At 47.5% G+C, this 26830-nt stretch overlaps 1 protein-coding gene across 2 annotated transcripts in view; it reads right to left on the bottom strand.

The window, feature by feature from the left end:
* The window catches only part of LOC311220791 (E3 ubiquitin-protein ligase KCMF1-like), a 132691-nt gene that overhangs the window by 24208 nt on the left and 81653 nt on the right, over positions 1 to 26830 (bottom strand). The gene's annotated exons all lie outside the window — the stretch shown is intronic.

The raw sequence follows: 26830 nt of genomic DNA, 5'->3' as shown, positions 1-26830 counted from the left end.
CCTGTACTGGGTCTGGCTGGGATGTTAACTTTCCCTGCAGCAGCCCATACAGTGCTGTGCTCTGCACTTGTAGCTAGAACAGCAGTGGTATCACACCAATGTTTTGTTTTATGCTGAGCAATGCTGGCACAGCATCAGGGCTCTCTCTAACCCTCCCAGAGTCAGCAGGCTGGGGGTGGGCAAAAAAATGAGAAAGGAACATCACCAGGGCAGCTGACCTAAATCAACCAAAGGGATATTCCATACCATATGATGTCACACTCAGCAATAAAAGGTGGAAAAAGGAAGAAGAGGGGAGGGGTGGGCTCTCGTTGTGAAAATGTCTGTCCTCCCAAACAACGGCTATGTGCATTGAGGCCCGGCTTCAAGGACTTGGCCAAGCATCACTCGTTTGTGGGAAGTAGAGACTAATTTATTTCCTCTGCACTTCCACACAGTCTTTGCTTGTTGTTTTTTTTTTTTTTTTTCCTTTTTTCCTTTACCTCCCTTTAGTTAAATTGTTTAATTAATAATATTTTTCCCTTTAATTAATGTATCCTTATCTCAACCTGTGAGTTGTTTCTTTCCTTTTCTTCTTCCCCTCCTCTTCTGAGGAGGGGGAGTGAGAGAGCGGTTGTGGTGAAGTTCAGCTGCCTAGCAAGGTAAAAGCACCACACTGCTGCATGAGATCCTGAACTCCACCATCTCATGGTCGCTGCAACCAAGGCTGCCCTCAACCTTCACTGCTTCAACCAGCCCCTCCTTGTTAGTGAGACTAAGATCCAGCAGCACTCCTCTCCTACTTGGCACATCTACCACTTGCATCAGGAAACTATCTATCATCAGTGCACTCGAGGAACCTGCTGGACTGCAGATGGCTGGCTGAATAGGCTTTCCAGCAAATGTCAGGGTAGTTAAAATCCCCCATGATAACCAGGGCCTGTAATTACGAGGCTGCTATCAGCTGCCTGTAGAAGGCCTCGTCAACTTCCTCATCCTGTTCTGGTGGCCTGTAACAGCCACCCACAACAGTATCCCCCATGCCAGCCTGCTCCTTAATTCTCACCCACAGACTCTCAACTCGCTCCTCAGCCATCCCTGGACAGTACTCTGTTGTCCAGTACCCTGGATAGTATTCCCTATTAGGGATAACAGTTTTGGTAACTTAGATTGGACCCTAAAAGTAGCATTGCCCAGTCCAACTTGTCGACATTGCTGTTGGAGGGGAAGAATGACAAAGAACAAGTGTGCACTGATGATTTCATTGTGTTTGTGCTTTACAGAGGAATAGCAGGGGTGGGGGAGATGCAACACCAAATCCCACATTAACATACATTAGCATTTAGATTGGTGTGGTTTAAATATGTTAATGACCATTAATGAGCAAAAAGTTACTATAGGTCAGTGTGGAGCTACTTTTTTCTTTGTTTTTTACCTTTTATCCCTTATCTTCCTTGCTTCTGCTAGCTCAAGGCTACCTGTCTCTCTCTTTCCTCGTTTTCTCAGCTAAGAGACTTCACAAGCTATAGAAAGACTACATAAGCTACAGGCCTCCCTATTTTCTTCAAGGTTTTCTTGTTTTTTTTCACAGTTTTGGGACTACAATTGGAGGTCTGCCCTCAACCCCTCCAAAAGTCTGGGGCCAGTGAGTGGCACAATGCTTTAAGGAATTCACTGAATGTCTGGAGATAAGGGGGAAATCACTGGACTGGTAAGTACAGTTTATATCTTTCCCATGAATATTTGGAGAGAAGATCATCAGCCTCCCACACAGATGCTGTGGTTTAGCAAGAATGGGATACAGACCTGTGAGCCCTCTTAGTTGACTGATTGGTTAAAGTCAAAGTTAAATGTGAGCAGCCACTGAAGGGAAAATGGGATGTGTTCGGTCCAAAATTCCCTCTTGTTCCCCCTTGGGATGCATCCTTAAAAACTGGTCTAAATTTGGTGGTGACTCCAAAGGGTAAAATGAGGCAATATTGTAATCAGAGCCTCAGTACAAATTAGATGATTGGGAACAATGGCCAGTGAATGAATCCTTGAAATACATTACAATATTGCAATTGATGTTACTTTGATGGCGTGAAGTAAATGGGATAAGTTGGTGTATATCAGTGCTTTTATGTCATTGCCTGAAAAGTCAGGCTGAATGTGGATTGTGGCAGGACTGTATTATGTTCATGCGCCAAAACAAAAGGGAGGAAGGGGATTGATAAACCCCTGACAACTTATCCAGATTTAGAACAGAAAGAGGTTTTGTTATTTGTATCCTCAGCACCACCGCCATGTTATTCCTCTATGGAAAGGGGCTCAGATGTTTCCCTTACCTCCAGAGCTTCAGCTGAAACGCCAGAGGCCTCTTCTAGGTCCCAATTCTAACTTTAGCCCTGCAGTGCGTAATACTCGACGACAGATGGCGACAGTCATCCAGACTCGGCTAAAACAGGTGGTAGGACTGTTGAGGGATTTTTGAAACAGCAAAGATCCCATGGCTTGCTGCAGCTGAGCAGACCAAGCTACCAGGACGACTATGAGAAGTTCCCATGACAGTGTTCCCACATTGCCCAATTGAGGAATTTAGAAAAATATTGTTGCCAGCAGCTGGCTTCAAGGACAAGGTCTACGTGACTGCTAATCACAAGGGGGTTGTTTTCTTGCAGTTGTTTGTCTGAGTGCTTTTGACCAATAATCTTGTGTGAGACACTATCTGCCCCTGTTAAGTTTGCTATAAAAGTCAGGCTGTCGTGTTTTCGGCTGTTCCTCCTGCAACAGTAGGACCAGAGGGAGACCCTAGTTTTGTTCACGTTCCATTTACCAGGTCAGATTTGGTAAACTGGAAACAGTCTGTTGGGCCCTACAGGGATAATCCGTCAGTAACGTAACAGCTGTTAGAAACCATCATGATTACCCATAACCCCAATTGGGGAGATATGTGAGCTTTATTAAACACCTTTTTGACTGTACAGAAAAGGAGAACTGGAAAAAGCTCACGTGGAGGCAAGGCAGAGGTGCCCACAGGAAGAGGTGGAAGAATTAGTACCAATTCAGAAAGACCCTGAGTGGAACCCAAATATCGACAGGGGTCAACAGGTTGTAAAACAATATGGATGATTAATCCTTTAAGGGGGGTTAAAATGGGGTATTAAAACAAAACAAAACAACTTGAACACTTGGTTATATGAGGTGTCTCCACAGAAACTTAGAAATCTCTACAGAGTCTTTGTGCCTTTTAACGCATTAATAGCCAGGCTGTGTACCTGTGTATTTCATGCATGCTAGCTTGCTTTTGCAGACAGTGAATTTATCCCGGCAATCCAAAGAACCTGTGTACCTGTTGCTGTAATAAATTGCACTTAATTGCATTGTTCCTAGCTGTGATAGTTATTGGATGTGACTAGAGTGAAGGTGTGCTACATTATTGGTGAATCTGTGACTGTGATAGTTCAGTACCCTGAATCCCACCAGACCCATAATGGTTAATCGGCTACTCCCCTTAATGAGACAGAGAAATTGGCGTAGTCGGCAGGATTGCTATGGATAAACTGCTGCAAAAATGTAAATGTGACCCCTTCCCAGGTGGGGAAGGAGTGGGCTGAAAAATTTTGGAAAAATCAAGAGAAAGTGGTAGAAAGCATTAACCATTGTCAGGCTGCACAAAAGATTGGAGAGAGAAAGGGTAAAGGTATGATTTTTGTGCTGTGTTATGAGCCCGTTTCACAGTTCTCATTGAATGCGACTAGAGTGAGGGCATGCTACGTTACTGGTGAATTTGTGACCATGATAGTTCAGTACCCTGAATCCAACTGGACCCATATCATTTAATCAGCTACACCCCTTAACACGACAACCATCCACCCTCTTTTACGTCCTACCCCTCAGTGGCACAGGAGAACAGGGAATGGGGGCTGCAGTCAGTCCATAATGCTTCAACTCCACCGCTCCTTCACAGTCATTCTCTTCCCCTGCTCCAATGTGGGGTCCCCTCCCACTGGATACAGCCTTTCCCGAACTGATCCTGCAAGGTCTTCCCACAGGCAGCAGCTCTTCAAGAACTGCTCAAACATGGGTCTGTACCACAGGGTCCATCCTTCAGTAGCACGCTGCTCCAACATGGATCCCCCATGGGCAGCAGCTCCTGCCAGATCACCTGCAAATGTGTGGGCTCCTCTCCCTGGGCTGCTGTTGCGGCCCAGAATCAGCTCTGGCAGGGGCTTTCCACAGGCCGCAAGCTCCTTCAGGCCTGATCCTCCTGCTCCACCATGGGCTCCTCCGTGGGCTGCAGTGTGGAAATCTGATCCACCGTGGTACATCATGGGCTGCAGGGGAACAACCTGCTCCACCAGGGTCCTCTCCACAGCCCACAGGGGAACTACAGCTTTCGCACCCGGAGCACCTCCTTCTGCACTGACCTTGGTGTCTGCAGGGCTGGTTCTCACTCCTCGCTCTCCCAGCTGCTGTTGCACAGCAGTTTTTTCCCTTTCTTAAATCTGCTCTCACAGAGGCACAAGCAACGTCACTTATTGGCTCAGCTCTTGCCAGCAGCAGGTCCTTTTTGGAGCCGTCTGAAACTGGCTCTTATCTGACATGGGGCAGATTCTGGACTCTTTTCACCGAGGCCACCCCTGCTACCAAGCCCTTGACACATAAATCCAGTACCAGGAGAGAATAGGAAAGGTATAAAGTGCAGAGGAACTCATGGGCTGAGATAAAGGCAGTTTACTAGGCTGTGCGCAAGCAAAGCAAAAGAGGGCTTTAAACTAGGTAGGAAGGGGGATGGGGATGGGGCTGAGGCTAGGATTGTTGGGGCTGTGCCAGGGGGAACAATGGCAAGGCCGGAGGATAAGGCAATGGCCCAGCTGAAGTGCATCTACACCAATGCACGCAGCATGGGTAACAAACAGGAGGAGCTGGAAGCCATCGTGCGGCAGGCAGGCTACGACTTGGTTGCCATCACGGAGACGTGGTGGGACCAGTCTCATGACTGGAGTGCTACAATGCCTGGCTATAAGCTCTATAGAAGGGACAGGCAGCATAGAAGGGGTGGTGGTGTGGCTCTCTATATTAGAGAGTCTTTCGAGGTTGTAGAACTCGAGGTTGGGAATGACAAGGTCGAGTCCCTTTGGGTTAGGATCGGCAGGGACAACAAGGCTAGTGTCCTGGTCGGGGTCTGCTATAGACCGCCGAACCAGGATGAGGAGACGGATGAGGAATTCTACAGGCAGCTGACAGAGGTTGCAAAATCATCAGCTCTTGTACTCGTGGGGGACTTCAACTTCCCTGACATATCCTGGAAGCACAACACAGCCCTGAGAAAGCAGTCTAGGAGGTTTCTGGAGAGCGTGGAAGATAGCTTCCTGACGCAGCTGGTTAGTGAACCTACCAGGGGTGGTGCCCCGCTAGACCTTCTCTTCACAAACAGAGAAGGACTGGTGGAGGACGTGATCGTCGGGAGCTGTCTTGGGCAGAGTGACCACGCAATGGTGGAGTTCACTATTCTTGGCGAGGCCAGGAAGGGGACTAGTAAAACCGCTGTATTGGACTTTCGAAGGGCTGACTTTGAGCTGCTCAGGACACTAGTTGGTAGAGTCCCTTGGGAGGTGGTTCTGAAGGGCAGAGGGGTCCAGGAAGGCTGGGCGCTCTTCAAGAGGGAAGTCTTAATGGCGCAGGAACGGTCTGTCCCCACGTGCCCAAAGACGAGCTGGCGGGGAAGAAGACTGGCCTGGCTCAACAGAGAATTGTGGCTTGATCTTAGGAGGAAAAAGAGGGTTTATAAGCTTTGGAAAAGTGGGCAGGCCACTAAGGAGGACTTTAAAGAAGTAGCGAGGCTGTGCAGGGACAAAATTAGGAAGGCCAAAGCTCATCTGGAGCTCAATCTGGCTACTGCCGTTAAAGTTAACAAAAAACGTTTCTATAAATACATCAACACAAAAAGGAGGACTAAGGAGAATCTCCATCCTTTACTGGATGCGGGGGGAAACTTAGTTACAAGAGATGAGGAAAAGGCGGAGGTGCTCAATGCCTTCTTTGCCTCAGTCTTTAGCGGCAATACCGGATGTTCTCTGGATACTCAGTACCCTGAGCTGGTGGAAGGGGATGGGGAGCAGGATGTGGCCCTCATTATCCATGAAGAACTGTTTGGTGACCTGCTACAGCACTTAGATGTGCACAAGTCGATGGGGCCGGATGGGATCCACCCAAGGGTACTGAGGGAACAGGCAGAGGAGCTGGCCAAGCCACTATCCATCATTTATCAACAGTCCTGGCTATCAGGGGAGGTTCCAATCGACTGGCGGCTAGCAAACGTGACGCCCATCTACAAGAAGGGCCGGAGGGCAGACCCGGGAAACTACAGGCCTGTCAGTTTGACCTCAGTGCCAGGAAAGCTCATGGAGCAGATCCTCCTGAAAGTCATCACGCAGCACTTGCAGGGGAAGCAGGCGATCAGGCCCAGTCAGCATGGCTTTATGAAAGGCAGGTCATGCCTGACGAACCTGATCTCCTTCTATGACAGAGTGACGCGCTGGGTGGATGAGGGAAAGGCTGTGGATGTGGTCTACCTTGACTTCAGCAAGGCTTTTGACACCGTCTCCCACAGCATTCTCCTCAAGAAACTGGCTGCTCTTGGCTTGGACTGGCGCACGCTTCGCTGGGTTAGAAACTGGCTGGATAGCCGGGCCCAAAGAGTCGTGGTGAATGGAGCCAAGTCCAGTTGGAGGCCAGTCACTAGTGGCGTCCCCCAGGGCTCGGTGCTGGGGCCGGTCCTCTTTAATATCTTCATCGATGATCTGGACGAGGGCATCGAGTGCACCCTCAGTAAGTTTGCAGATGACACCAAGCTATGCGCGTGTGTCGATCTGCTTGAGGGTAGGAAAGCTCTGCAGGAGGATCTGGATAGGCTGCACCGATGGGCTGAGGTCAACTGCATGAAGTTCAACAAGGCCAAGTGCCAGGTCCTGCACCTGGGGCGCAATAACCCCAAGCAGAGCTACAGGCTGGGAGAGGAATGGTTGGAGAGCTGCCAGGCAGAGAAGGACCTGGGAGTGATGGTGGATAGTCGGCTGAATATGAGCCAGCAGTGTGCTCAGGTAGCCAAGAAGGCCAACGGCATCCTGGCTTGTATCAGGAACAGCGTGACCAGCAGGGCTAGGGAGGTGATCGTTCCCCTGTACTCAGCTCTGGTGAGGCCGCACCTCGAGTACTGTGTTCAGTTTTGGGCCCCTCGCTACAAGAAGGACATGGAGGTGCTTGAGCGGGTGCAGAGAAGGGCGACGAAGCTGGTGAGGGGCCTGGAGAACAAGTCCTATGAGGAGCGGCTGAGGGAGCTGGGCTTGTTCAGCCTGGAGAAGAGGAGGCTCAGGGGTGACCTTATCACTCTTTTTAGGTACCTCAAGGGAGGCTGTAGCGAGGTGGGGGTTGGCCTGTTCTCCCACGTGCCTGGTGACAGGACGAGGGGGAATGGGCTTAAGTTGAGCCAGGGGAGTTTTAGGTTAGATGTTAGGAAGAACTTCTTCACTGAAAGGGTTGTGAGGCACTGGAACAGGCTGCCCAGGGAAGTGGCGGAGTCACCATCCCTGGAAGTCTTCAAAAGACGTTTAGATGTAGAGCTTAGGGATATGGTTTAGTGGAGGGCTGTTAGCGTTAGGTTGGAGGTTGGACTCGATGACCTTGAGGTCTCTTCCAACCTAGAAAATTCTGTGATTCTGTGATTCTGTGTGATTCTGTGATTCTGTGATTCTGTGATTCAAAACAAGGAATTAATTCACGACTCCCCATTGGCAGGCAGATGTTTAGCCACCTCCAGCAAAGCAGGGCTCATCATGCGTAATGGTCTCTTGGGAAGACAAACTCCATCACTCCAAACATCTTCCCTTCCTCCTCCTTTACCCCAGTTCTATTGCTGAACATGATGTCATATGGCATGGAAAATCCCTTTGGCTGGTCTGCATCAGCTGTCCTGGCCATGTCCCCTCCCAGCTTCTTGTGCACCCCCAGCCCCTTGCTGGCAGGGCCGTGTGAGAAGCTGAAAAGTCCTTGACTTACTGTAAGCACTGTTCTGCAACAACTAAAACATCAGTGTGTTATCAACATTATTCTCATCAAAAATCCAAATCACAGCAGCATACAAGCTACTATGAAGAAAATCAATAGTAAAAAACTCTATCCCAGCCAAAACCACGACAGTACCACAATATCAAATTAGGTTCACAGCGAGAAAGTGGCTGGAGCTGTTAATAGACAAGATTTTTTTTAATGGGTTGATCTGCAAATGCTAATTTAGTTTTAACACCCTGATACTACCTGTAAAGAAACCAAATAGCAGTGAGTACAGGTTTGTACAAGATTTGCAAGCCATAAATAAGATAACTGAAGACAGACACCCCATGGTACCAAATCCATACACCCTCCTAACAGCATTATCTTAAAAGGATACCTACTTCACAGTATTGGAGCTAAAAGGCATCTTATTTTCTATATCCTTATATCCAGATAGTCAGACTACATTTCCTTTTGAGTGAGAAAATCCCACAACTGGGAAAAAGACTCAAATGTGCTAGACAGTACTACCCTAGGGGTTCAAGAATAGTCCAGCGGTACTTGGGACTGCCTTGGCTGTGGACTTAAACAACTGGCAGAGTTTAAATGAAGGAAGTCTGCTGCAATATGTTGACAACTTGTTGTTAGGAGCTCAAACCAAAGAAAACTGTGTACAACTCACTCTCCGTCTGTTAAATTACCCAAGAATAGCCAGATACAGAGTATCCCAGAAGAAGGCCCAAGTGACTCAGCAGAAAGTGCGGTACTTAGGGATTGATATTTCCCAACAACTGTTAGCACTGGAACCTAAGCAAAAAGAAGCTCACCAAGGGAGCTCATCAGTGCTCACCAAGCCGCTTTCCATCATTTATCAGTGTCATGTTAAAGGGGACTTATCAGAGTCCATCATTTGCCTATTTCAGAACCCTGCTAAGGACTTTCCCTGAGACAGTTTCACAAAGTTGAATGTATTTAATAAGGCAAGAGATATAATAGATTCAGAACTGCTGTTGATAAATACACTTACTGCAATAGTTCTAATATATGATAACAGTGCTAGCAAAATTCTATTCCAGCTATTCCTCACCAAAGGGTGAAGGTGCAGAGCTTACCAAAAAGGCATCCCTCTTTTGGTGGAGGAGAAAGTGCACAGTCTCTTCTGGGTTTCCAATTTCTTCTCCACCCCACCCCGCTCTTCCTTTTTCCTCACTCTAATTTCTTCTTCTTCTCTTTTTTTCTTCCTTCTCTTTCTTTTTACACTAACTCCTAACACTCTTTTATATTCTAATCTTATCTGTTCCCTCCCTGGAGTATGTTTATCATAGAATCATAGAAACATAGAATATCCCCAGTTGGAAGAGACCCAGAAGGATCATCAAGTCCAATGCCTGGCACCGCACAGGTCTAACCAAAAGTTTAGACCATGTGACTAAGTGCACAGTTCAATCACTTCTTAAATTCAGACAGGCTTGGTGCAGTGACTACATACCTGGGGAGCCTGTTCTAGTGTGCGACCACCCTCTCGGTGAAGAACCTCTTCCTGATATCCAGCATAAACCTCCCCTGCCTCAGCTTAACACAGTTCCCGCGGGTCCTATCACTGGTGATTACAGAGAATAGGTCACCTGCCTCTCCACTCTCCCTTGCAAGGAAGTTGTAGACAACGATGACATAACCCCTCAGCCTCCTCTTCTCCAGCCCGAACAGACCAAGTGACCTCAGCTGCTCCTCGTACATCTTCCCCTCTAGGTCCTTCACCATCTTCGTCACCCTCCTCTGGACACTCTCCAACAGTTTCACATCCTTTTTGTACTGTGGTGCCCAGAACTGCACACAGTACTCGAGGTGAGGCCGGACCAGCGCAGAGTAGAGTGGGACAATCACTTCCCTCGACTGACTAGCAATGCCGTGCTTGACTTACCCCAGGATACGGTTGGCCCTCCTGGCTGCCAGGGCACACTGCTGGCTCATATTCAACTTGCTGTCAACCACAACCCTCAGATCCCTCTCTGTGGGGCTGCTCTCCAGCGTCTCGTCACCCAGCCTGTACATATGGCCAGGGTTGCCCCGTCCCAGGTGCAGGACCTAGCACTTGCTCCTGTTAAACTTCATGCGGTTGGTGATTGCCCAGCTCTCCAATCTGTCCAGATCTCTCTGCAAGACCACTGAAAAATAATTGAGAGAGGTCCCGCGATGACGTCAGCCAGCTCTTTAAGCACCCTGGGATGAATCCCATCTAGACCCATGGACATGTATGGATCCAGGTGGAGCAGCAAATCCCACGCACATTCAGGGGCGGTTGAGAGTTTATCATTCCCACCATCATGGTCCTCCAGCTCAGGGCACCCAGGGTTCCGAAGCCCATCATCAGCACTGAAGACAGAGGTGAAGAAGGCATTAAACGTCTCTGCTTTGCCTATGTCCTTGTCTGTGAAGAGACCTTCCCCATCAGGTAGCGGACCTATGTTTTCTTTGGTTCTCCTTTTTCTGTTCACATATCTTAAAAAAAAAAAAAACTTTTTATTGTCTCCCACAGACCTGGCCAGCTTCAACTCTAGTTGGGCTTTGGCCACACAAATTTTCTCCCTAGAAACACAAACAGCATCCCTATATTCCTTCCTCGTCGCCTGACCCTCCTTCCAGCAGCTGTACACTTTCTTTTTTTTCGCTTAAGCTCCAGTAGAAGATCCTTGGTAGCCAGGCCAGCCATCTGCCCCGCCTGCCTGTCTTCCGATATTTTGGAATTGCCTGATCTTGTGCTTTTAGGAGGCAGTGCTTAAAGACTGACCAGCACAGATGGATGCCATTGCCTTCAAAAGCAGCTTCCCAGTGGACCTTGCTGACTAGTTCCCTGAACAGCCTGAAGTTTTGCTTGTAATTGGTGAGTGGTTTCCCTGTCCTTATCTCAACCCATGAGTTTTTTTCATTGCATTTTCTAATTCGTGTCCTTCTGAGGATAGGGAGGGAGAAAGTGGTGTGGTGGGCACCAGGCAGCCTGCCAAGGTCACCTCACAACAACAGTGCTCAATGCGGTAGGGCCATGATACCATGTCTCACCATGTATAGTAGGTAGAAGCCTGTACACATTTATTCTCCTTGAAGCTGAATGGAAGCCCAAATGGAAGAACCAAATTCACTTCAGCGTTAGTGATGCCTTCTGTTGAGGCCTATTTGTGTGTTTCTCCTATCTTTCAGAAAACTGTTGAATTATATTTCTGACAATTTCTCATGTGTCCCCACCCCCACTCCACAAAAAAGTGCTTTTAAATCTGTTAACTTGCTACCTGAACTTTAAACACTGCTTTCATCAGGGAAGTGTAATTTTATCAAAATGCACAGTACTGCATATTTTTGAAAGACAGGTTAACCTGGAAGAATAAAAGAACATGATAGTACCACACCAAAAACTATTTGATACTAAAAGTTTGGTTGAGAATTTCATAGTGCATATTTAGCAGTGAAGTGGTTAATCTTTTAGTTAGTAGCCCACTCAGTACACATCCTGGAAACTATCAAAAAGTCGGAATTGCAATCCAGGATCTTTGTCTGCAACAATAGGCTACAGCTATGGGATCCCCAAGAAAGGGAGAGTCACCAGTCCATGACTGTGCATTTCCTTTAAAAGATTAAAAGACCAGATCTGACTTTTTTTTTTTCCTTCACCTGTTGTTCAATTCCCATGGTTGATCATGGAAATGTCCATCAGTTAGTAAGTCAACATACAATGCAGTCTGCATTCTTTTTTGTTCTCCTCAGTGCTGTAGGTTTTATACCAGAATCAGAGGATACCATTTCATAAGTGTTATAAAATTTAGGGAACTGAAGGATCCTTATTTCACTGCATACGGCACACTAGAGTATCTCAACATCACTGCAAAAAAAAATGTGGAGAAAGACTGTCTCAGTACAAAAAGTCCTGTTTGGTTTTAGTCATTGGCAAAACTAAACCAGCTGTCTGGAATTAATTTCCTAGAGCTGCAGCAACCTAAATGCTATACTATTACAAAAGGTATAGTTTTCCAAATATTTTTAAATTGTAGAAAAAAATAGAAAAAATGGTATATTTGTCTCTGTTAACTAGTTTGCTTTGTCCTTTATCTAGATTACCTCCTTTCTTCTCTATGTCCCAAATCTACTTTTTCCCCTGCTAAATCCCAGTCCCATTCCTGCTGTCTGACATGAAAGTTTCAGAGTTGTGAGGCTTGGAAATGCTGCAGCTCCAGCTGTCTCTAATTGCACAATTTTTGTCCACTTTGATTTCTCTCAGCCAGCATAAGAAGTTATCAATGAAGTGTGCCTTACCTAGTGTCACTGATAGGATAGCAGCTTCTGCTCATAGTGAAGGGATGCAGACCACACTCATGCATAATATAGCTATGCTACCAGAAGCCTCTGTAGCAGGTTGTCCTGGTTTCAGCTAGGACAGAGTTAATTTTCCTCCTAGTAGCTGGTAGGGGGGTGCTGTGTTTGGGATTTAGAATGAGAATAATACCATGCTGATGTTTTAATTGTTGCAGAGCAGTGCTTACACTAAGCCAAGGACTTTTCAGCTTCTCACTATGTCAGTGGACAGGCTGGGGGATGCAGCAGGAGCTGGGAGGGGACAAAACCAGGACAGCTGACCCAAACTGGCAAAAGGGGTATTCCATACCATCTGACATCATGCTGAGCAATTGATAGGGGGAGTTGTGGTGGTTTTACCCTGCTAGGCAGCTGAACTCCACCACAACTGCTCTCTAACTCCCCCTCCACAGAAGAGGAGGGGAAGAAGTAAAGGAAATAAGAACTCACAGATTGAGATAAGGATAATTTAATTAAAGGGAAAAAAATATTAAGGAAAGATTATTACTAATTAAACAATTTAACTAAAGGGAAAAAAGGGAAAGGGGAAAAGGGAGGGGAAAATAAAGAAAAGAAAAAAAAAAACGAACAAGCAAAAACAAACAAACAAACAAAAAACAAGTAAAGGCTGTGTGGAAGTGATGCTTGACCACGTCCTTGAAGCAGGGCCTCAACGCACGTAGCCGGTGTTCGGGAGGAGGACCGACGTTTTCACAACGAGAGCCCACCCCTCCCCTCTTCTTCCTGTTTCCACCCTTTATTGGTGAGTGTGACATCATATAGTATGGAATATCCCTTTGGTTGGTTTAGGTCAGCTGCCCTGGTGATGTTTCTTTCTCACTTTTTTGCCCACACCCTAGGAGGGTTTAGAGAGAATCCTGATGCTGTGCCAGCACTGCTCAGCAGCAGACACAACACTGGTGTGATAACACTGCTGTTCTAGCTACAAGTGCAGAGCACAGCACTGTATGGGCTGCTGCAGGGAAAGTTAACATCCCAGCCAGACCCAATACAGGTGGCTCGCTGGGGTGAGGGGACCAGCTGCTCGGGGATAGGCTGGGCATCGGTCAGCGGGTGGTGAGCAATTGCATTGTGCATCACTTGTTTGTACACATTATTAGTAGTAGTACTATTATCTTCATTATTTTTATTTTCCTTTGTTTTCTGTCCTAACAAACTGTCTTTATCTCAACCCACAGGCTTCATTTTCCTGATTCTCTCCTCCATTCCACTTTGGGGGGGAGGGTGAGCAAACAGCTGTGTGGTGCTTAGCTGCCAGATGGGTTAAAACACAACAGTCCTTTTGGCACTGAACGTGGGGCATGAAGGATTGAGATAACGACAGATCTGACCAGAGCGTGTTAAAACAAAATTCTTATAAGTGTTAGATCAGTTTAATAGTTGCTCATCACAATACTGATTTTTTTGATCTCAGGTCTGCTGTGCCTGTTTTGCAAATTGAGTTATATAGCACATTACTTACTGTATGCGTTCCCTGTCGTGCTGCTTATCCTTTCTGGGGGCTGGTTTAAGGTTATTCTTTTACTGTACTGTATAACTCTGGCTTATGATATGATAAAATTACTGTCATGAAAGTAATCTGGTATTTGTACTCAACATTGCCGTCAACTCCATACTTTGGAAACCATATCTCAGAAACTATTAACAATTACACCTTTTACCTTTTTTCTTCAGGGAGCCAATCTATGGAAGGGACTGGGGGAGATGTTTTTTTCCCACTCATTCACCCTCCCTTTCTCCTTTACCCCTTTCTTCTCCTCCAGGCGAGTTACAATAGCTTTTCAAGACTTTGAATATCCTTGGGATGTTCAGACCAGCATGTTCTTATTGTTATTACTCATGAATATACTTTAGATTTTGTTTAAGGTTAAACAACTACTTAGGAATGCCATCCAGAGATCTGTCCTGAGGCGGGATAGTTGTGAGTGGCAGGGAGTGTGGAAGGATATGGGCAGGCATCTAGAGCAGTGGGCACCTCCAGTGCCTTGGAAATTCACCCCTGAAAAACCACAAAATCCTAAAAAACTGGTAGAATGCTTGAAAAAGGTGTGTCATCACCCTAGCAATTCCAGAGATACACAAATCACTGCAGTGTGCTGGGGCTTGCCCTATGCTTACTGAGCTGCAGTCAATTCCACTATAACCCAAGTGACAGACCCTGCAGCCACTCCAAGTCCTGTGACAGGCCCAACGGCCACTCCAACCCATCCCATCCCTGAGCAGCATCCCGGAAGCCCATCCTATCCCTGAGCAGCAGTCCCACCCGCACTGGCCAGCCACTCCATATTAATTGCTCAGCATGACTTTATATGGTATGGAATCACCTTCACAGCTACCATTACGCAACAAGTATGAGGCTCTAGAACTTGACAGTCAAGCAAATGATGATGTAGATGAAAGCCCATCCCAGTTGGAAGGGGTGCCTAAGGCAAGGCAACCTAGCCCCCTTCTATCAAGAAAGAAAGAAGGGTTATCGTCATAGGGGACTCCCTTCTGAAAGGGACAGAGGGCCCGATTTGCCGTCTGGACCCAACTCACAGGGAAATCTGCTGCTTCCCTGGGGCTCAGGTAAGAGACATTGCCAGGAAAGTCACTCGCCTGGTACGGCCCACCGACTACTACCCGCTACTGTTTTTTCAGGCTGGTAATGACGAGGTAGCAACGAGAAGTTCGAGAACAATCAAAAGGGACTTTAGGGCTTTGGGGCGACTGGTTAAAGGATCAGGGGCACGGGCTGTGTTTGCCTCTGTCTTTCTGATAGGAGGGATCAATGTTGACAAGCAGACTCGTCTTATTAACATGTGTCTTCAAGGCTGGTGCAACCAGAAGAACTTTGGGTTTCTTGATTATGGGAAGGTCTATGCAACACCAGGCCTGCTGGAACCAAATGGGATGTGCCTCTCTCACAGGGGGGAAAAGGATTTTTGCTTAGGAGTTGGCAGGGCTGATAGATGTGGCTTTAAACTAGAGTTGAAGGGGGAAAGGGATAAAACCCTAAAGCCGGTGATAAGCTAAGAGATGGCATGCCAGAATCAGAGGGACTGTGTGCTGGTGGGGTCTTTTGGTCTGCTCCACAAGGTGCTGTGTACAATGAGGCACATTTGAAGTGCTTCTACACCAACACACACAGTATGAGAAATGAACTGGATGAGCTAGAAATATTGGCCCAGTCCCAGAGCTACAATATCATTGGCATAAGTGAAACCTGGTGGGATGAGTCCTGTGACTGGTATGTCACAACAGATGGTTACAGGCTCCTCAGTAGGGATAGGCAGGGCAGGTGAAGCGGTGGGGTGGTGCTGTATGTAAAGGAGGGGCTGGACTGTGTGGAGACTGCAGTTGGCAATGGCAAAGTTGAGAGTATTTGGGTAAGGATTAAGGGACAAACAAATGAAGGGGATGTCATCATGGGAGTCTATTACAGACCACCCAGCCAGGATGATGACACCGATTAATTATTCTTTGAGGAACTAAGCGATACCTAAAGATCAGCTGCCTTTGTCCTTATGGGGAACTTCAACTTGCCAGACGTTAACTGGGAATATCACACAGCCGACATAAGCAGGTCCAGGAGGTTCCTAAAGCACCTCGATAATAACTTCTTAGTACAGGTGCTAAGGGATCCAACTAAGAAAGGTGCCCTCCTAGATCTGTTGCTGGAGAACAGAGAGGGTCTTGTGGGGGATGTGTCAATTGGCGACCGTCTTGGTCATGGTGACCATGAAGCAGTTGAGTTTAAAAGTTTTGGTGACAGGAAGAAAACTGCCACCACAACTTCAGCCCTGGATATGGGGAGAGCAGACTTCAGGCTGCTCAGGGAACTAGTTAGCAAGATCCCCTGGGAAACTGCTTTTGAAGGCATTGGTGTCCATCAGTGCTGGTTAGTCTTTAAGCACTGCCTCCTAAAAGCACAGGATCAGGCAATTCCAAAATATTGGAAGTCAGGCAGGCGGGGCAGACAGCTGGCTTGGCTGACCACGGGTCTTCTGGAGCTTGGGCATAAAAAGAAAGTGTATGGCTGCTGAAAGCAGGGTCAGGCAACATGGAAGGACTACAGGGACACTGTTTGCCTTTGCAGGGAGAAAATTTGTGTGGCCAAAGCACAATTAGAGTTGAAGCTTGCCGGGTCTGTGGGAGACAATGAAAAGTTTTTTTTTTAAATATGTGAATAGAAAAAAGAGGACCAGAGAAAACATAGGTCCACTACTTGAAGGGGAAGGTCAACTCACGAACAAGGACATGGGCAAAGCAGAGACATTTAATGCCTTCTTTGCCTCTATCTTCAATGCCAATGATAGGCTTTGGGACCCCGGGTGCCCTGAGCCGGACAACTGTGACAGTGCGAGCGATAAACTCCCAACCAACCCTGAATGTGTGTGGGATCTACTGCTCTGCCTGGATCCATACAAGTCTATGGGTCCTGATGAGTTTCTTCCCAGGGAGCTTAGAGAGCTGGCTAACGTCATCGCGGGACCTCTCTCAATTATTTGTCAACAGTCTTGGGAATCTGGAGAGGTCCCAGTAGACTGGAAGGTGGCAAATGTTTTTTGCCAATTTTCAAGAAGGGCAAGAAAGAAGACCCTGGTAACTACAGGCCTGTCAGTCTCATGTCAGTGCCTGGTAAAATTATGGAGAAGATAATCCTTGAAGTTATTGAAGCGCACCTGGGAGACAATGCAGTCAAGGTCCCAGCCAACATGGGTTCACGAGGGGTAGGTCCTGCCTAACAAATTTGATTTCCATTTATGATAAGATCACCCATCTAATTGATCAAGGGAAACCAGCTGTTCTGATTTTCTGAATTTCCGTAAAGCCTTTGACACAATTTCTCATATGATCCTACTGGACAAAATGTCCAGCGTACAGCTAAACAAAAACATCATATGATGGGTGAGCAAATTGGCTGACGGACAGGGCTCAAAGGGTTGTAGTAAATGGCGCCACATCAGACTGGCGGAAGGTCACTAGTGGGGTCCCCCAGGGCTCCATTTTAGGGCCACTCCTCTTCAATGTCTTTATAAATGATTTGGATGTAGGACTAGAAGGTGTTTTGAGCAAATTTGCTGATAACACTAAACCTGGAGGAGTTGTTGACTCTGCTGAGCATGGAAAGGCCTTGAAGAGAGATCTGGACAGATTGGAGAGCTGGGCAATCACCAACCGCATGAAGTTTAACAGGAGCAAGTGCCAGGTCCTGCACCTGGGATGGGGCAACCCTGGCTATATGTACAGGCTGGGCGACGAGACGCTAGAAAGCAGCCCCGCAGAGAGGGATCTGAGGGTTGTGGTTGATAGCAAGCTGAATATGAGCCAGCAGTGTGCCCTGGCAGCCAGGAGGGCCAACTGTATCCTGGGGTAAATCAAGCACGGCATTGCTAGTCAGTCGAGGGATCTGATTGTCCCGCTCTACTCTGCACTGGTGCGGCCTCACCTCAAGTACTGTGTGCAGTTCTGGGCACCACAGTACAAAAAGGATGTGAAACTATTGGAGAGTGTCCAGAGGAGGGTGACGAAGATGGTGAAGGGCCTAGAGGGGAAGATGTACGAGGAGCAGCTGAGGTCACTTGGCCTGTTCAGGCTGGAAAAGAGGATGCTGAGGGGAGACCTCATCACGGTCTACATCTTCCTCACAAGGGGGAGCAGAGTGGCAGGCTCCAATCTATTCTCTCTGGTGACCCATGATAGGACCCAAGGGAATGGAGTCAAGCTGCGACAGGGGAGGTTCAGGCTGGATATCAGGAAGAGGTTCTTCACTGAGAGGGTGGTTGCGCACTGGAACAGGCTCCTCAGGTATGTTGTCACGGCGCCAAGCCTGTCAGAGTGTTAGAAGCTGGTGTAGTTTAACCTGGCTGGCAGCTATGCACCACACAGCCGTTCGCTCATCCTCCCCCCTCCCGCTCTGGGGTGGGGGAGAGAAACAGGAAAGTGAAGCCTGTGGGTTGAGATAGAGACAGTTTTTTAAGACAGGAAAATAATAATAATAAAAGTACTACTAATAATAATGTGTATGAAACAAGTGATGCACAATGCAATTATCACCATCCGCTGAACGAAGCCCAGGCTATCCCCGAGCAGCCGGCCCCCCCATCCCCCACCTAGCCACCCCTATATATTGTTCAGCATGACATCAGATGGTATGGAATACCCCTTTGGCCAGTTTGGGTCAGCTGTCCTGGGTCTATCCCCTCCCAGCTCCTGCTGCACCCCTAGCCTGCCCGCTGTCAGGACAGAGCAAGAAGCTCCCTGGCTTAGTGGAAGCACTGCTATGAAACAATTAAAACATCAGCATGGTATCAACACTCTTCTCATCCTAATCCAAAACAGCATGCTAACAGATACCAGGAGGAAAATTAACTCTATCCTAGCCAAAACCTGGACATATATCCAACCTTTATTCCATACCATTTATGTCAAGCTCAGGTTACACCCTTTCCAATTCATTCCAATTAATCACCATGTTCATCTATGGTATATAGAATGTCCACTGAATTTGTATTGTCCGTGACTGACTTCGGGCTCCATCTGTCATAGAAGTCTTTCAGGGCAGAAGAGATGGTGTGTGATGTTGCATTGCCACACGTTGAAGCTTGTTCTCATTCCATCACATCTCTGTGCTTATCCAATTCTATCAAAATTCATTCATTATTATCTGCGTGGCTGTTACAGTGATACCATTAATAAGACAGTGACATATAGCAATCATGGTAGTGATGACAGAGTATTATATAATAATTAACATAAAACAATTCAACTCATGGGCTATTCTCACCCAGTCTTAAATCCTCTTGAGGTACACACTGGACACCCAACTTTCCGGATCACTCAACTTTCCCGGAGGCTGGTGCATGATAGGGGATGTGATACACCTACTCAATACCATCTTCTTTGGCCCAAGTGTCTATAAGGTTGTTTGGGAAATGAGTCCCATTGTCTGACTCTATTCTTTCTGGGGTGCCATGACGCCATAGGACTTGCTTTTCAAGGCCCAGTGTAGTGTACTGGGCATTGGCATGGGGCACAGGATATGTTTCCAGTCACCTGGTGGCTGCTTCCACCATTGTTAGTATGTAGCGCTTGCCTTTGTGGGTTTGAGGGAGTGTAATGTAATCAATCTGCCAGGCCTCCCCATATTTATATTTCAGCCATCATCCTCCATACCAAAGAGGCTTTAACCGCTTGGCTTGCTTGATTGCAGCACATGTTTCACAATCATGATTTACCTGTGCAATAGTGTCCATGGTCAGGTCCACCCTTCGATCACGAGCCCATCTGTATGCTGCATCTCTGCCTTGATGGCCCGAGGTGTCATGGGCCCATCGAGCTACAAATAATTCACCCTTATGTTGCCAGTCCAGGTCCACCTGAGCCACTTCAATCTTAGCAGCCTGATTCACCTGCTAGTTGTTTCAATGTTCTTCAGTGGCCCCATTCTTGGTCACATGAGCATCTACACGGTGTACTTTTACTACCAGGTTCTCTACCTGGGCAGCAATATCTTGCCCCAGTGCAGCAGCCCAGATGGGTTTGCCTCTGTGCTGCCAGTTGCTCTGCTTCCATTGCTGTAACCTCCCCCACAGCAGCTGGGAGAGCGAGGAGTGAGAACCAGCCCTGCAGACACCAAGGTCAGTGCAGAAGGAGGTGCTCCGGGTGCGAAAGCTGTAGTTCCCCTGTGGGCTGTGGAGAGGACCCTGGTGGAGCAGGTTGTTCCCCTGCAGCCCATGATGTACCACGGTGGATCAGATTTCCACACTGCAGCCCACGGAGGAGCCCATGGTGGAGCAGGAGGATCAGGCCTGAAGGAGCTTGCGGCCTGTGGAAAGCCCCTGCCGGAGCTGATTGATGCCAAAGCAGCCCAGGGAGAGGAGCCCACACATTTGCAGGTGATCTGGCAGGAGCTGCTGCCCATGGGGGATCCATGTTGGAGCAGCGTGCTACTGAAGGATGGACCCCGTGGTACAGACCCATGTTTGAGCAGTTCTAGAAGAGCTGCTGCCTTTGGGAAGCCCATGCAGGATCAGTTCGGGAAAGACTGTATCCAGTGGGAGGGACCCCACATTGGAGCAGGGGAAGAGAATGACTGTGAAGGAGCAGTAGAGACAAAGTGCTATAGACTGACTGCAGCCCCCATTCCTCCATTCCCCTGTACCGCTTGAGGGGAGGAGGTGGAAGAGGATGGATGGGGGGAAGGTGTTTTTAGTTTGTTGATCTCCCTGTCCTTATCTCAGCCCCTGAGGCCTTTTCATCGTATTTTCTCCCCCTTTCTCTTCAAGGAAGAGGCGTGAGAGAGCAGTTGTGGTGGAGCTTAACTGCCAAGCTGGGTAAAACCACTAGAAACAGATAAGCTTCATTGTCAACATCGCTCACTGATAGGATTTTTTTTTTCTTTCCAGCATACTTTCTTTTCCCCCTCTTCTTCTGAGAAGATAGAGTTAGAGAGTGTTTGTGGTGGAGTTTAAGCTGCCCAGCAGGGTAAAACCAGTACAACTATAAGCAGTAGTTCATATGTTCTTAGGAAAGACCAGGAAGCCTTTGAATCTTAAAATAGGTGGAGCAATTTTACCTCCACTACTACTCCTTCACATGAGACCCCTAGCAGGCCTCCTTCTCCTACAGAATTCGTCAAAATGTGAGAATAGCTTAGAGGTCAGAACAAACAAGTTGGAAATCACAAGTCATTTCTCTACAACTTATTAAGATCTGAATATTCTTCCTCAAGCATGCACATTTTTATAGCAACCTACAGCAAAAACAACTAGGCAAGAGTTCCCAGAATGTCCTTCTATAATCATACATTCTTCAACCATAAAAAGTATTTGAACACAAACACGAATACAGACATAGATTTGTATTCAAACAGACCAAAACTCCCTCAGCAGTACTCACAGAAGGGAGGGCAGCCAATGATACTGGAAGATGGAAGCTGGCAACAAGGACCAGCAGGAGGAAGAATCTTTCCCCAAAGTCTGAGGTGCCCTTACAGAACCGCTTCACCCCTCTGTGGACTTAGAAGGAAAAACCCCTTTTGGGGGGGAAGGAATTGTGAAGCTGAGTAAGACAGACAGGTCTGCTCCCCATGTAACAACTAGTCCAAGTAAGAAAAAGTGACAGGTGATAGTAGCAGTAGACTCTCTTCTGAGAGGTACAGAGGCACTCATCTGCCGACCTGGTTCTGCTTTTAAGGGAAGTCTGCTGTTTACTGGGGGCTTGTATCAGGGGTGTTACCAAAAGACTGCCAAGCCTTGTACAGCCTAAGGACTATTATCCACTGCTGCTGTTTCACGTGGGCACCAATGATGCAGCCAGGAACAACCTGAGGAGTGTCAAGAGGGATTACAGAGCCCTGGGAGCAGCAGTAAAGGACTCAGGAGTGCAGGTAGTTTTTTCATCAGTCCTGCTGGTTAAAAGGGAGGGGGTTGAAAGGGCCAGTTGAATCTGGCAAATCAGCAGATGGTTTCAGGACTGGTGCCACAGACAGGGGTTCAGCTACTGAGATTATGGGGCTTGCTTTGAGAAACTTGGTTTACTGGGAGCTGAGATGGGGTCCATCTATCAGAGAAGGGGAAGAACATCTTTGGTCATAGTCTTGCCAAGCTGATGAAGAGGACTTTAAACTACAGGAGTTAAAGATGTATGCATGCCTGCAAGACTATGACCTCATTGGCATTAAGGAGATGTGGAGGGACAGCTCCCTTGACTGGAGTGTTGGAATGGAAGGATACAGGCTCTTTAGGAAGAACAGGCAGGGGAGATGAAGAGGGGGCATCACCCTCTATGTCAGTGAGCAGCTAGAGTGCATGGGATGGATGAGGAGCTGACAGAGCTTACGTGTCAGGATTAAAGAGAGGGCAGGGACAGGTGACATTATAGTGGGAGTCTGCTACAGGCCACCTGAAGACCAAGAAGACCAAGCAGATGAGGCCCTCTATAGATGGATATAAGCAGCCTCACATTCACAAGCCCTGGTTCTTGTGGGGTGTGCTGGATCTGGCTGGGATGAAGTTAATATTCCATGCTGAAGCCCATACAGCACTGTGCTCTGCACTTGTAGCTAGAACAGCAGTGGTATCACACTAGTGTTTTGTCTATTGCTGAGCAATACTGGCACCACATCAGGATTCCCTCCAACCCCCTGAGAGCCAGCAGGCTGGGGGTGGGCAAGAGATGGGAAGGGGACAAACACCAGGGCAGCTGACCTAAACCAACCAAAGGGATATTCCATACCATACGATGTCACACTCAGCAATAAATGTGGAAAAGGGAAGAAGAGGGGAGGGGTGGACTCTTGTTATGAAAACGTCTGTCCTCCCAAACAACTGCTACTTGCATTGAGGCCCTGCTTCCTGGGACATGGCTGAACATTACTTGTTGATGGGAAGTAGAGAGTAATTTCTTTTCTCTCTCTCTCTGTGCTTCCGCACAGCCTTTGCCTGTTTTGTGGTGGTTTTTTTTTTTGTTTGTTTGTTTGTTTTTTGTTTGTTTGTTTGTTTTCCCCTTTTCCTTTTCCCTTCAATTAAATTATCCTTATCTCAACCCGTGAGTTTTTTTTTTTTCTTTCCAGCATACTGTCTTCTTTCCCTCTTCTTCTAAGGAGAGGGAGTGAGAGAGTGGTTGTGGTGGAGTTCAGCTGCCCAACAAGGTAAAAACCACCACATGGGGGACTTCAAGAATCATGATATCTGTTTGAGGGACAGCACAGCAGGACATAGGCAATCCAGGAGGTTCCTGGAATGCATTGATGACACTGTCCTTGTTGCCAACAAGGAGAGGTGCTATGCTGGACCTCATTCTCACCAACAAGGAGGGGCTGGTAGGGCATGTGAAGTGCAAGGGCAGCCCTGGCTGTAGTGATCATGAAATGGTGCAGTTTAGGGAAGCTTTCCTGAGGGAAGCAAGGAGGGAGCACAGCAAGCTTGCTACCCTGGAATTTGGAAGAGCAGACTTCGGCCTCTTCAGGGATCTGCTTGATATAGTCACATGGGACAAAGCCCTGGAGGGGAGAAGGACCCAAGAAAGCTGGTTAATATTCAAGGAACTTTAACTGCTGTTAAAGATAACAAAAAACGTTTCTATAAATACATCAACACAAAAAGGAGGACTAAGGAGAATCTCCATCCTTTACTGGATGCGGGGGGAAACTTAGTTACAAGAGATGAGGAAAAGGCGGAGGTGCTCAATGCCTTCTTTGCCTCAGTCTTTAGCGGCAATACCGGTTGTTCTCTGGATACCCAGTACCCTGAGCTGGTGGAAGGGGATGAGGAGCAGGATGTGGCCCTCACCATCCACGAAGAACTGTTTGGTGACCTGCTACGGCACTTGGATGTGCACAAGTCAATGGGGCCGGATGGGATCCACCCAAGGGTACTGAGAGAACTGGCAGAGGAGCTGGCCAAGGCGCTTACCATCATTTATCAGCAGTCCTGGCTATCGGGGCAGGTCCCAGTTGACTGGCGGCTAGCAAACGTGACACCCATCTACAAGAAGGGCTGGAGGGCAGACCCGGGAAACTACAGGCCTGTCAGTTTGACCTCAGTGCCAGGGAAGCTCATGGAGCAGATCCTCCTGAGAGTCATCACGCAGCACTTGCAGGGCAAGCAGGCGATCAGGCCCAGTCAGCATGGGTTTATGAAAGGCAGGTCCTGCTTGACAAACCTGATCTCCTTCTATGACAAAGTGACGCGCTGGGTGGATGAGGGAAAGGCTGTGGATGTGGTCTACCTTGACTTCAGCAAGGCTTTTGACACTGTTTCCCACAGCATTCTCCTCAAGAAACTGGCTGCTCTTGGCTTGGACTGGCGCACGCTTCGTTGGGTTAGAAACTGGCTGGATAGCCGGGCCCAAAGAGTCGTGGTGAATGGAGCCAAGTCCAGTTGGAGGCCAGTCACTAGTGGCGTCCCCCAGGGCTCGGTGCTGGGGCCGGTCCTCTTTAATATCTTCATCAATGATCTGGACGAGGGCATTGAGTGCACCCTCAGTAAGTTTGCAGATGACACCAAGCTATGCGCGTGTGTCGATCTGCTCGAGGGTAGGAAGGCTCTGCAGGAGGATCTGGATAGGCTGCACCGATGGGCTGAGGTCAGCTGCATGAAGTTTAACAAGGCCAAGTGCCGGGTCCTGCACCTGGGGCGCAATAACCCCAAGCAGAGCTACAGGCTGGGAGAGGAATGGTTGGAGAGCTGCCTGGCAGAGAAGGACCTGGGAGTGATGGTTGATAGTCGGCTGAATATGAGCCAGCAGTGTGCTCAGGTGGCCAAGAAGGCCAACGGCATCCTGGCTTGTATCCGAAACAGTGTGACCAGCAGGGCTAGGGAGGTGATTGTCCCCCTGTACTCGGCTCTGGTGAGGCCGCACCTCGAGTACTGTGTTCAGTTTTGGGCCCCTCGCTACAAGAAGGACATCGAGGTGCTCAAGCGAGTCCAGAGAAGGGCGACGAAGCTGGTGAGGGGCCTGGAGAACAAGTCCTATGAGGAGCGGCTGAGGGAGCTGGGCTTGTTCAGCCTCGAGAAAAGGAGGCTCAGGGGCGACCTTATTGCTCTCTACAGGTACCTCAAAGGAGGCTGTAGTGAGGTGGGGGTTGGCCTGTTCTCCCACGTGCCTGGTGACAGGACGAGGGGGAATGGGCTTAAGTTGCGCCAGGGGAGTTTTAGGTTAGATGTTAGGAAGAACTTCTTTACCGAAAGGGTTGTTGGACATTGGAACAGGCTTCCCAGGGAAGTGGTGGAGTCACCATCCCTGGAAGTCTTTAAAAGACGTTTAGACGTAGAGCTTAGGGATATGGTTTAGTGGAGATTGTTAGCATTAGGTAGAGGTTGGACTCGATGATCTTGAGGTCTCTTCCAACCTAGAAATTCTGTGATTCCGTGATTCTGTGATCACCTCCTCCAAGCTCAGGAGTGATACATCCCAAGAAAGAGGAAGTCAGGCAAAAACACCACAAGCCCAGAAAGCCAACCTGGCTTGCAACCTGGGCTGCATCAAAAGAAGCATGGCTAGCAGGTCAGAGGAGATGATTCTCCCCCTCTACTCCGCTCTTGTGAGACCCCACCTGGACCACTGCATCCAGCTCTGGTGTGCCCAAATGTAAGAAGGACATGGACCTATTAGAACAAGTTCAGGGGAGGGTCACGAAGATGATCAGAGGGCTGGAACACCTCTCCTATGAAGACAGGCTGAAGGAGTTGGGGTTGTTCAGCCTGGAGAAGAGAAGGCTCTGAGGAAACCTTATAGTGGCCTTCCAGTACCTAAAGGGGGCCTAGAAGAAAGCTGGAAAGGGACTCTTTGTCGGGGAGTGTAGTGATAGGACAAGGAGTAACGGCTTGAAACTAAAAGAGGGTAGGTTTAGATTAGATATAAGGAAGAAATTCTTTACTCTGAGGGTGGTGAGGCACTGGAACAGGTTGCCCAGAGAAATTGTGGATGTCTCATCTCTGGAAGTGTTTAAGGCCAGGTTGGATGGGGCTTTTAGCAACCTGATCTAAGGTGTCCCTGCCCATGGCAGGGAGGTTGAAATTAGGTGATCTTTAAAATCTCTTCCAATATAAAGCATTCTATGATTCTATATCCTCCTCTGCAATAACCTCCACTGGTGGAAACATGCCAAAACTTCATGATTAAGAATTTAACCTAGGATTGCCAACATACATAACTTAAATTAGCGAAGCAAGCTTTAAGAATAAATACAAAACATACCCCCATACCAAAAAGAGAAATCTAAAAACAGGGCTACAGATTTTTCTAAAAATAAAGTAGACTGAACACTCAGCAGTGCAAGTATGTAGTTTCTTAAAACTGTAATGAAGTCTGATAATAAACCATTTCAAATAGCATCAAAACCAAGTGCAAAGTCATCTCACACTTTCGAAAAATTTCAGACCTTTTGGCTCAAGCAACAGTGATATCTAGATATAAAAACTGGAAGAGATTAAAATGATTACCAACAAAAACAGAAGCAGAACAATTCTTCCTTTATTGTATGGTGTATAATCGCTTTGCACCAATTACTACTGTTGGAGAGGTGGTGAGGTAGAAAAGATAAGGCCATTTTAGCCTTAACTATTTTCAAAATGAAGTATATATATTTTAACACTTACACATAGATCAGAATTTCAAAGGCACCTACATGTGTAACTTTTTCTATCAACAGGCCTTTCCAGAAAGGAATCTGTGATAATATTTTAGAATCTGAGGTTATACATCTCAAATATGATATTAGCTACCCCAACAAAGAGATTATTAGCTGCTTAGCCACATTCTTCTACTCCAACTAAGTTGTCAGGCACTGATACCTCAGATAGTGGACTGTAAACAGAAATATTTCATGAAGCATATTCTTAAACATGCCATCTGTTTTAATGCTGGTGGTAGAGGGAAACAACAGTAATAATCCTAACAGAAAAACAAGTTATGATGCACAAATATACCAGATTTCAAAAGTTTAAAAAAAAAAAAACAGATCAAC

The sequence above is a fragment of the Netta rufina genome, assembly GCF_964035555.1.
Source record: "Netta rufina genome assembly, chromosome: W".
Classification (NCBI taxonomy): Eukaryota; Metazoa; Chordata; class Aves; order Anseriformes; family Anatidae; genus Netta; species Netta rufina.
Note: the sequence above shows the minus strand (reverse complement) of the source record. Positions and strands in the feature narration are given on the sequence as shown.